This window comes from Suricata suricatta, chromosome 14 (genome assembly GCF_006229205.1).
Source record: "Suricata suricatta isolate VVHF042 chromosome 14, meerkat_22Aug2017_6uvM2_HiC, whole genome shotgun sequence".
In the NCBI taxonomy this organism is placed as follows: Eukaryota; Metazoa; Chordata; class Mammalia; order Carnivora; family Herpestidae; genus Suricata; species Suricata suricatta.
In genome coordinates this window covers 27,395,952-27,406,079 of record NC_043713.1, presented here as the reverse complement: position 1 = coordinate 27,406,079, position 10,128 = coordinate 27,395,952, and positions in this window count along the sequence as shown.

The following is a 10,128-nucleotide window of genomic DNA, read 5'->3' as shown; positions in this document are numbered from 1 at the left end:
TGAGTTCTGTGCTATTAATTCCATTTACCATCCCTCCCTCCCTGGAAACTTCTCACGTTCTTCCTCCCCTGCAGCTTTAATGAGATACTTGTAAATTCATTTTGCTTTGTTGCAAAAAATATTCACCCTAAGAAGCATTTGGAATGTGTGGGACTCATCCTTGGGTGTCTTTAAGATTTTATTGGCTCTTGCCTCCTGGGTCTCACTGTGTGACTTGGAAGCTGGAGAGAGAAAAGTCTTTGGCTTGCCTTTATTTAACTTACTTGGATGCCAAATGGAGATTTCGCAAACCCTTTCTCAATACATAATGTCATAGGCGCTAGGCACCTGCCCTGATCCTTCCTACCAGATTTCACCACTCACCTCCCTCACAAAGGCCATTTGACCTTATTTTCCCATCTTCACTGTCCCTCCAAAACTTTATCCCTACTTTATCCCTGCTGGTCCCAGAGGCCCTGGTTGCTGAACGGACATGCAGAAGTAAATCAGTGTTTGCTAATTTTTATTGCATTAGGGGAACTTGCACGGAGGAGAGCATTACTGTGGTCACTTTGCAGAGATGCCCCTTTGCATTAGGGACATTGGAGAATGTGAGGATGAATCTGAGTGATGGGGCCATCTCCAGGAACTGCCTAGCTTGGGTGTAAGTGAGCGATCTGTTAATGAGAATTGCGTTTCTCTTTCTTCCTCCTTTGCTGGGAGCAGCATTCTGAGCCGTCTTTCAGTAGACCCAGACTAACCTCCTTTTTAAGGACCTACTCTAATTTAGTTTTGGCCCTGGGATCTATCCCTCAGCTCTGCTTGGAAGCCTCACGCTATTATTTGAGATCAAAGTGTCTAGAATAATTTTGGCTCTCTAAAGAGCTTCTTCTGAAGCAAAATCCATGTTTATATGCAGAGCCAGCCTCCCGTTTAGGCAGAGCCCACCTTTGCTCATACGATACAGCATGAAGGACAGTGAAAAGATCGTCCGACTCCACCCAAACTTTTTCTCTCCCAAGTGCCTAAAATCATATCACTTGAGAGTAAGAATATATTTTGATTAGGTAACATCACTCAGCTTCAGAATTTTTTTAAAGACAAATACAAAAGGAATTGTGAGCCATCCATTCTTCATAATTCCTGTGAATTCATGCTAGATCATTTTCCTCCCTGGGAAAGTCTAGGTGACAGGGACCACAGGGTGGGACGGGTGGGATGGGGAGAAGGTGCAGGGGACAAGCTTCACAGTTTCCCCAGGTGCCTGGCTTGCCTGAAAGAAACGTGGCCCTATCAAAGCACCCAGAAACGTCAAGCTATCGTTCAGAAAAGTGACAAACCCCAAGCAAAACAAATCAATGTTTCTGTTTTCATAAATCTGTAGAAAACAACATTTCTTTTCCCCTCTTCAGCAGTTTCACACACAGGGCAAATATTTTCATACTACTCCATAAATCTGGAGTCTGTTGAACTATAGGGAATTTCCTCTTCAACTGTCCCCCATAACAGCATCGAAAGGGAAAATAAAACCTCAGTACCAAAGGCATAGACTTTTAGAGCCCAGCTGACTGCTGGAACTGGGCCCTGGTTTCCGCAGAGTCTTTGGCCAGCCAGCGTCCTGCATGCCGAGCAGGCCAGGGCCTTGCAGGCTGTCTAGCAGGGCCTGTAAATTCCCCAGCTTTAGGGCCCCCTCAGGAAGCTGCCAGGCAGGGGGTGTATATTGTCCACTAGAGCCCAAGGGTTTTGAGATATATGATTTGACACCGAGCCGAGGAAGGGTATATAGACAGAGGCTGTTCTGCCTCAGTGACTGTTCCAGGTAATTGAAATGTATCCCTTTAAGGACTGGGACCATTCTGAAGTTTTAATTATTTAATAGAAAGCTTTTTAAACTGGTAATGTGTACTTTCTTGAGAGCAGGATGGTGGAAAAGCTTTGGAAGCAGGCAGCTTGACATTAGAATCCCAGTCCTTCACTTAAAATATTAATAAATCTGAAGCGGTTTTGCAGGGGATGGTTTGTTTTTAACATCTTTGGACTTGAATTCTTCTCACCTGCAAAATGGGATAATGCCTAATTCACAGGTGTCTATGAAATATAAGTGAGGCACATAGCAGACTGCTTATCACCTATTAAGTACTCAGTATTCTCAATGTTTCTCTATATTATCATTCACATCATTAGGATTATTCCTTCCCTTTTAGATTTAAAAAAAATTTTTTTAATGTTTATTTATTTTTGAAGGAGAGAGAGAGACAGAGAATGAGGAGGGAGGGACAGAGAGAAAGAGGAAGACACAGAATCCAAATCAGGCTCCAGGCTCTGAGCTGTCAGCACAGAGCCCAACGCCGGCCTCAAAACCGTGAACCATGAGATCATGACCTGAGCTAAAGTCAAACGCCTAACCAGTTAAGCCATCCAGGGGCCCTTATTCCTTCCCTTTTAAAACAAAACATGCTAGGGACACCTAGGTGGTTCAGTCATTTAGGCATTCGACTTTGGCTCGAGTCATGACCTCACGATGCGTGGGTTTGAGCCCCACATTGGGCTCGATGCTGACAGCTCAGAGCCTGGAGCCTGCTTCAGATTGTGTCTCCCTCTCTCTTTGCCTCCCCCCCCCATTCACTCTCTGTCTCTATCTCTCAAAACTAAATAAAAATGTTAAAAAAAATTCTCTAAAAAAGACAAAACATGCTGAGCATACATTAACTTTTTGTTTCCCTTAGGGTGGATAATACTTGATAAGTATTTGTTTTGTAATGCCCTGCAATTGAATGTCCTTGGGAGCCCAGGAAGTAGTCAGGCAGGAGGTTTACCTTCCAAATAAGCATGCCGATCTGCACTACCTGCATGGAGGCACTGCTGTCCCTTCTTTTCCAGGAGCCTTGGGTCTGGATTCCCTGTAAATGGATAAACTGAGAGGCAGTCGGGCAGAGGGTGAGGAGCAGGGATGGCTTTTGTGGCTAGAAAACCTCAGTTCCGCACTCTGCTCCGTCACCCACAGTCCATGGGCTTGGCCTCCATGAGCCTCAGTTAGGGAGACAGAGGTTGCCCTCTGGGGCCTGCCCTCCGGGGTGGCAGCAAGGATTCAGGGAGACAATGTAGGAGGAGCCTCTGACACAGTCTGGTACACTGCAGATGCTCAATAAATGGCAGCTCTTGTTAACTAATGGCCACAGGGGAGCAACCAAGGCCATTCAGTCTGCACCTTTACACTGAACCCACTAGTGAGCCATGATCTGGTCACAGCCATGTTCATGTCGTATTTTAACCCTTCAGTCACCCTTTCTGCAAACCTCTATTTCCACTTGGGGTTTCCCACATGTCGAGTGAGGCTGCACCACAGTGCACACACGTATCATACAGCCTACCGTGAGGCTGTGGCAGTAAACCACTAACCCTGGACACGAAGAGCTCTGAGTGAGCACGTGGAATGTGGCAGTGTGCACACAGTGGGTACGAGGTACCCTACCATGAAATGAACCTATGACACATGGTGGCCCTGGGAGAAAGACTCACTGAACATAAGTAAGCATTCTCTAACAGTATTGATACCTTTGCTTCAATATTGATATAAAGAGTCTCCATGCTTGGAACCATCTGCAAAGGCCCACATCAACCCAGGATGATTAGCCCAGCCTGCGCTTTTCTCAGTATCTCTGATTGCCAGTATGCATCATGAGTTGGTTGGCTGGTTGCAAGGATCAATAAATAAGATCAGAAGATATTGAGACTCTAAGACCTAATAACTGAGTGACCGGGGTAGAACTAGTTGTCTTCCTGGAGGATGGGTTTCCTCTGTCATTAAAGGCAGTGGAGTGCAAAGTGAGACAGGCATTTTACCAGGAGCCTGAAAACTGGAGTCCTTGTCTGGCTTTTGCTACCAACTTGCTGGATGACTTTTAGGTACCTTTCTCACCTGCTCTGGACTACAAATTTCCCAGCTGCAAAATGAGAGACTTGGCATAAACAGCCTCAAAAGTCCCTGTCAGCTCTGAAATCTCATCAACTTCTGAAAAAGAGAGTGCCGGGTCACAGCTGTGACTCAGTTTACAGAACCACACAGCATCCTATAAATATCAGGTCAGCTCCCAGCCTGGTGGTACTAGGCACTCTAACTTCCAGGGATGTCATATGGATGAATTCATATGAATAATTCAAATAAGGTAGATTCAAAAGCCACCTTTTAAAAAAAGAATGAAATTAAAAATCTGGATGTACGGCAATGTTAACGTGTATTCGTTGAGGGGAGGTAGGGGCACTGTGCGCAGTTTATAGTTTCTATTTTTCACACCTCATTCCTCGCGTCTGTGAAACACTAGCAAGTCTGGAGGGACATTTGCAAATCTGCCCAATGTCAATTCCACCCGTAGAGCAGTCCATCTTCTCTGGAGTGTGTGTGACCTTTGCAGGTTGTCACATCCTGGGCACGGCACCAAGTGATCCTCCAAGGGGGCTGGGGTGGGAGAGCAGACCCTGAGCTGCGGGGTGGTGCAAGCGTCAGTTTCCGGGCCCTGTGCCAACCTCCAGATAATTGCCAGCAGCGGGAGAGAGGTGGTCGGGGTTGGCGGAGCCTGCCTCTGACAGATAGATGGTCCCCTTCTCACCACTGCAGCATCATGGCCATGAGAAGGCGAGCAAGGGAGCCAAAATGCAGGTGGGGAGGTGGGGGAGGCAGGGGGAGGGCATGAGGGAGGGAGGGAGGAAGAGTCAGCCTAAGAGAGACAGAAACAATAAAGGGATAGCTGGAGAAGTGACAGAAAAGCAAGAGATGGGAATTGCAGCGAGGTCAGCTAAAGTGAGTAAAAAGCAGATCTGTAGAACGAGACAGATGGAGGAGAGCCAGAGCCAGAGAGAGTAATGCAGAAACAGAAAGAGAGGGAGAGACAAAGAGAGCTCTGTCACAGCACTTCACCTCACTGAAAGCCTATGGAGCTATCTGAGCATCTAGCAAGAGAAGAGGAGTGTCCAGGCCAACTGCATAAATGTGCAGAGAGGCAAAGACAGAAAAGCACCCAGACCAGCTAGCTCCGTGTCTTCATGGGACCTTGCTGTCAGCACCTCTGGTGACAGAAGGAGTTAGTTTAATGGAAGCAGCCAGCCATGCTTCACATGCCAGTTTTGTCCCAACTCTCCCAGGCCCAGGCCAGGGAGTCCCTGACTGCCCTGATCTTCCCTTCCCTTTCCTTCTCCTTTGGCCTAGCAGGTGGGACAGTTGTTGGTGAGGGGAGAAGCTGGCTGCTTTGCTGGCTTGAAGGCAGCCACACAGGGAAGACTCTTGAATGGGGTAAATGTGTGGGAGGCTGCATTGCTAGGTATAAAATGGAGAGAACTATCAGGTGTAAATGTCAGAGACCTCACCTGGATGGGAAATGGAAAGAAAAATGTCCTTCTGGCTTTCTGGGTACCTAAGACCTATCAATAACAACAACTAACACTTACTGAGCACCTAATAATGTGCCAACATGGACTGAGCACTTTGTATAAGCTATGTATTTTATCAGCCAACCCCAAAGTCTGTAGTTTTATTAACCTCACTGTGTAGATAAGCCATGCACTGTAATTCTGCGAGCCTGTCCTAGTCAGGCCAGAGTTTACTGTTTTGCATTGATGTGCACAGATTTCCTCATGCATAATAATATTCATTGGACATCACTTTGTGTGAGGCTATTCTAGGACCTAATTGGTAAGAAAATGTTATGATGTGTGGTGAAAAGCGGGGCTAGAAGGAAAAGCTGATGGACAGAGAGAGAGAGACAGAAGCACTGCACCCAAGGAGCCTGGAGTCCACTGGGCAAGAGAAGGCATATGCTTCAGTAGCTCTTATTATTGCAAATGCAGAGGACAAAGGCTGAAAGAATGTGCTATGAAGGTCCAAAAGAACATGAGCTTCTTTCTGAATGAGAGGAACAGGGCCAGCATGTGGCATGAGCTTCTTCTGAGCCAGGCCTTGAGGCATGAGTTCAAAACATGAGATGATGAAGTACAGAGAAAAAGTGACTTCCAGATGGATGGAATTGCCCAAGCAAAGGCACAGAGGCTGCAGAGACAGGCTGCAGTCTGGTGAGTGTAACTCCTACTTCACACTAGGAGGCTCTTTGAACACAAGGAGCAGTAAGAGATGAAGCTAGACAGGTGGATTGAAATTGGACTGAGAGAGGTTTAAATTCAGAGTGCAGTAGGCAGTGACTGAAGATGTCTAATCAGAAAAAGAGAGGCATGCGAATGAATGAATAAATGAATGACCACATTTAGTTCTTCTTTCACTTAAATATTAATCGTGGGGGTGCCTGGGTAGCTCAGTCCATTAAGCGTCTAACTCTTGATCTCAGCTCAGGTCTTGATCTCAGGGTCATGAGTTCAAGCCTTGCATTGGGCTCCAAGCTAGACATGGAGACTACTTAAAAAGCAATATTTGGGGCATCTGGGTGACTAAATCGAGTGTTTAAATGTCTGACTTTGGCTTAGGTCATGACCTCCTTGTTCATGAGTTTGAGCCCTGAGTTAGGCTCTGTGATGACAGCTCAGAACCTGGAGCCTGCTTCGGAATCTGTGTCTCCCTCTCTGCCCATATTCCACTCACTCTCGCTCTTTCTCTTTCTCTCAGAAATAAATATTTTAAAAAGATTTTTAAAAGAAATATTTATCATGTACCCACTGCATGCCTGGCCCTGTCTGGATAGAAGGGCACATCAGGGAACAAAGCAGGCAAGTTTCCTTGTGTCCCTGCTTCATGGAGCTCTGATTCCTGCAGGGACACATGCATTTTATGCCTTATCTACCAATCATGGGACTGGATCCATGAGGGAGGGCAGAACTTTCAGGGTTCATATGCAGGCAGGAATCACCCCCCAGGAGGCCCCAAGGCTGCTGTGTAAGGACACCTGGGTTTGGGCAGCCGAGGGCAATACAAGGGCATCTGGAGCCTGTGATGAGGAAAGTCCGGCAGGAAAGGTTGTGCAGCCAGGACTTTCTTGGTTGCAATTAACAGATTAAACTGGCTTCAGCAGTAAAAAGTGATTTATAGGCTCATGTAGCCAGACTCCTAAAAAACTGGGGTTGGGAACTGGCCTTATGAATAACTAGAATTGGAGATGTTAATGCCACCATCCCTCAATCTCCATTTACATTTCTCAGTGGGTGTTATGTCATTTCCTCAAATTGGCTGTTGTTGAGAATTTGGCATCAGCTCCTACAACTTCATATCCTGACAGCTCAATAGCCGGACAGCAAAATTGGCTTCCTCTGCCCAGCTCAACTTTGCAACTCGTATGGAAGAACTCTGGCTGGCCTGGCTTGGGTCTCATGCCCACACCTTGGACCTGTCTGATAACCAAAGAGATGAGGTTCTATGATGGACCCAGGCTTGGTTATCTGTTCACCTTTATGGCTAATAGAGACAGAAGGAGAAACAAAAATCGTAGATCTCTGCTACTAGTATTGTGATAACTTAAAACCCGTTTTACTTAATGGACAGTTATGCTGAGGGGTGCCCCCAGCATCTCTCCAAAATGCATAATACAAGGCCACTCCTACTCAATTAGTCTGAAACATAAATAGTGCTCTCCCCACTCCATCTCCACAAATCATAGTAATAGCATCAGACAATTTAGAGGAAGGGAAAACACAATATGAACGAGCCTTCCTGGAGGAAAGTAAAGTGAATCACTTTAAAGATACAGGGTGGGGGGTATGGGAGGAATGGGGAGAATGGGTCATTCAAAACAAAACCAGGTACCAGCAAGTTCCAAGACTCACCAGAGCTACATTAGCGGAGACTCCTGCCTGTGATGGCAGAGGATCAGCACAGGACTGCCACCCGCTCTCCTGCCAGATACCACCCCCACCTCCCAGCAGGATTGGGAAACTTGGTCAGGAACAGTGCCTTCAGCTAGAGGCTCCTCATTAGCCAAGAAGGCCAGCCCTGCAGGAAATCCTGAGCTGAGGAGCAAGAACAATTTGAAAAGATGCAGGAGGCATTAAGCCAGAATGGTTCTCTAGGGGGTGGCGGGGCTAAGTGGAAACTCAGGCAAAGAAAACCAAAAGGGGACCAAGTGGGGCCATCATTCAGGAAGGAAAAAGAATGCTTGCCATCAGGGGGGAGGGCAGTCTCTTCACTAGGAAGGAAAAAGCAAAAGCAAAATAAAGAGCCATTTGAGCAAAAATCAATGTTTTAAAAACACACGTTCACACTTCCAGAGAGAAGTTCTAGAAACTTAGGGAAGAGACACAGTCTGCCCTGCTATAAAGGCTATTATACTAGAAATAGAAGCCAGGGATCTGGTCTAACTGGCACCAGAGGCACTGACTTTATTTCCCCATAAATCTCCACCTTGCCTACAACACACTACCATGTGTGGGTCCACTGAGATGATGGGTAGGGAAGTAGTTTCTAAAATATTAAGCAACTCATCCGTAATGAATTAGGCTAGGTGAATGATTAGAAAACAACAGTTGGAAATTGGGTCACTTACAACCCTGGAAAGGAGGCGGCAGGGAAGGAGGCTGTCTAAGGCTCAGGGCCCAGGTGAGCTGCCGTCCTGCTAAATGACACAGATGGAAGCAACAGATTCTCTGTTTTTTAAAAAGTGTCTCTGACTGCTGAGCACCTACCATATTCTCATTCCCTTGTAAGATGTCAAGAATAGTGTAGAGGAAGCACAAGATGTCCCTGGTGAGGCTTACTGTCTATCAAATGAGATAAACATGTACAAATAAACACAACTCCTAGCATGAGTTATTATAAAAGCCAAGCCAGGGTTTTGATAATAAAAGTCCAAAGAGCTCGGAGTAGAAATCTGTGCGCTGGTGGACCAGGGAGGGCTACGCCTGGAGTTGCTCTTGAAGCAGAATTTGGATTGGTAGGCAGAGTAAAGGAGAGAGAACATGACGAATATAAGGAGCAAGTCAGGAAGTCCACGGTGATGGCATGGTCAGAGGGGTTGTCAGTAGGAATGAAACAGTGTATAAGTTGAGAATGATGGACAGTCATTCTGGAAAGGGCATCATGACCAGTTACCGAAAGCCTTAATATCAGATGAAGGAATTGATCATAAAGGAAAAGGAACCTATCAGAGACATTGGAGCAAAGGAGCTGGCTTGACCAAGTGGTGCTGTAGGCACATGTGTGCAGGAACAGAATGCTGAATCAACGGGAGGGTGAGCCTGGTGGCAAAATACAGAAGAGGAGCTCAGGAGTACAGGGGAGCAAGAGTCAGATGGGTACAGAGGAAAGGAAGAATAATAGAGGAAGAGAAGGTAGAATTTAGTACCTATTTGCATGTGGAGCATGAAGGATGTTATGGAGTAAAGATATCACAATTGCCTTGATCCTAAAGAACTGGGTTAAGTTACAGGGAGTTGTATGTGTGTCCTAACTGTGCCCTGTAGCTGGCAGGACTGGGGACAAAGAAGGCTTCCCAGAAAAGTGACATGTTTGTGAAGTCTTAAAGGTTATATCTGCCTGCTGTCAGAGAGTACAGAGCATCCAAAGAGAGGAAACAGCATGGGCCAAGGCAAAGGCAGAGAAGTGTGGAAGAGAATCCCCATTGTGGGGATGTCCCTGAACACATGAAGAGTGGGAGAAGGCTGGAGAAGGAGGCAGGGGTCAGATCACAGAGGAACTTTAGGACTTCAGGCAGCAGGCATGGGGCGCTTGGAAGGCTTTAGAGCAAGGGAGAGACACTGTCAGAATCTCTCGTAGTTGTTTGTACAAATACAGGGAGTTGAAAAATACAGATAATCTCAAAATTAATTATTATGTAACTCTCAATTACTTTGAATGGAGAGAATTGTATTAGTCTCCTACTATTCATGTGTCTCTGCCTTTATTTTTACATGTTCCACCTTTCAGCTTAGTAAATGTTAATGCTATAGGAGACCCTTGGTGGCTCAGTCAGCTAAGTGTCTGACTTCACCTCAGGTCATTTCCCCCCATCAGGCTCTGTGCTGACAGGCTCAGAGCCTGGAGCCTGTTTCATATTCTCTGTCTGTCTGTCTGTCTCTCTCTGCCCCTCCCCAGCACACACTCTGTGTCTCTCTCTTTCTTTTTTCTTTTTCATTTATAATAGTTTATTGTCAAATTGATTTCCATATAACACCCAGTGCTTCTCCCCACAAGTCCCCCCTCCATGACAATCACCCCCTTTC